The sequence below is a fragment of the Eumetopias jubatus genome, unplaced genomic scaffold (assembly GCF_037043125.1).
Source record: "Eumetopias jubatus isolate StellerSeaLion01/CBP00866 unplaced genomic scaffold, mEumJub1_p1.0 scaffold_72, whole genome shotgun sequence".
Lineage (NCBI taxonomy): Eukaryota > Metazoa > Chordata > Mammalia > Carnivora > Otariidae > Eumetopias > Eumetopias jubatus.
Window position 1 is genome coordinate 193,408 of NW_028274878.1, and position 2,145 is coordinate 195,552.

Sequence of the window (2,145 nt, forward strand, 5' to 3'; positions counted from 1 at the left end):
CCACAAATGTCAAACAACCAGTGGCCAATAATTCCACTAAAAATGGGCAGAAACTCTTCAGTAATCAAATAATAGAAGTTAGGAGGCTATAATAGTTCCCGTCCAGGAGATGGTCATATGTCTAGAAGGACATGCACCAAAATGTTAATAGTGTCCTTTACTGTGTGCTGGGAAATGTTTTGGTTTTATCCTATCCTTTCTTGAGCTTTTATTTTTCAAAAGATATAAATGATTTTTATAATAAAAGGAAAAAAATGCCCTACTCTGCTTTTAGGGTAAAACTACATTGAAAATGTTGACCTTCTAAGTCTGTGAAAGAATGAAAATCAAGCCTGTGAAGCCCCACAGTGCCCAGCAGAGTGGACATTCGGACAATGTAAGCTCTCCTGCTTCTCATTCCTAAGACTCCAGTCTCCCTGGCCTCACATTTATCAATGAACATGCTTGTATCTGCGAACCAGCTGTGAGTCATTATTAAATACAACATCCAATCCTTTCTCCATATGTTCAGAGTCACGAGACTTTCCCAAATACCTTGCTAAAACACAAGACTTATTAACATAGCTATTATACTTTCAATCTAATAATACCTTTCACATATCTGTCCAGCCCTTTACCCTTCAGAAATAACATGACACGCATTACCCCAGAAGGTAGGCTCTGGTTCGGGTCTTACCCACAGTGTCCAGCATAGGACAGGGCATGGAGCGTAGATGCTCAGTACTGACACAGAGCATGAAAACATGGTTCTCATTCGACTACATTTAGGTCGGTGTGATTCTTATTACAGTTTTGTAGAAAAGGAAACAGAGGGCCAGAGAGGATACCTGCTGGGACACTCACTTATATTTCATGGAACCCTTAAGTGAAATGGAAATTATTGCCTTTTTTAAATCTATGGTTCTCTGACATTATTCTTTGTCTCATTACTTCAAAAAGCTCTACCTTCTTATGTCCACTGCCAGTGAAATCAGTGAAACTAGCTCCATCAATAGGTTCCCTCCTTCTCCACAAACTCACTCACTGAAGTCTGGGAGGCGAACGTAACCTTCTCCAAGAAAACCTTTCTGAAGGTCACCACTGACCTGCTCATCACAGACCGTCATCCCAACACTTTTTGCCTCTCATCGGCCCCCTTCCTGTCCCTTCTCCTCCACTGGCTCTTATTGGTTCCCGCGGACAGGCATTCATCCCACAAAGTTTAGCCCCGCAATGCTGATGGCAGCCACACAGCCGTGTGTGACCTCAGAGACGCCTAAAGCCCCAACCCCAAAATGTCCCGTGCACTGCCTTCCCATTTTCGTGTCAGCGCTGCTGTCTGTTCAGGTCGTCCCATCTGCTAGAGACATCCAAGCATCACTCTGAGGCTTCCCTCCCTCTCTGTTCCTCCTCTTTTCCTCTCCTGCTTCTCATTTGTTAGTTTAGAGGATTATAGTTCTCGGGGCAAATGTTTAAACAAATTTGGGGGAAAATATATACAAATAGCCCACATCACTCCCCCTTCTTGTAGCCAGCAGTGTGGCTTGTCCCCGGGACTCAGGCCTGTTCCATTCTCTGGCAGGTGACGGGGGCAGACTCCACAGGAGAAATGTGGTGATTCTGCCACTCCTAACCACGCTGTGCTTCTCCTGTTCTCTCAGGATCGAGACTTACAGTCCTTTGGCCATGCTGGGGAAAGGGACCTGTGAGCACAAGATCATAGGGTTTGTCAACTAAATAAACAACAGTACTGAAGGAAAGCATGAGGCGGGACACAGCTGTGGTCACTCGGGTGCACCTGCTGGGACTGAGCCACGTGGGGTGGCGGAGACAAGGAGACAGTATGTGTTCTCCCCGTGTTGGGTCCAGCACCTCATGCTCTGAGCAGAGGCTAGTAACTGCTGTCATCTAAAGAGTATCTACTGTCCTCATGATGAGTGACACAGAGATGGGAGGCAGCACCAATCTGCCCCCTTATTTTCACTTCCAGTTTCAGCACAGAGCTCGATATCTAATCTGGTTTCCTGGCGTTGCCTGCTCCTTAGACCTAGCGTGCCCAGTGGGAAAATTCAAGCACACAGAACAAAAACCAAGAGCCTGAAAAGAGTCCTTGCCTCCATTCTCTACCATTCTCATCCACTACCCTGCACTGCAATCTGAACGTGA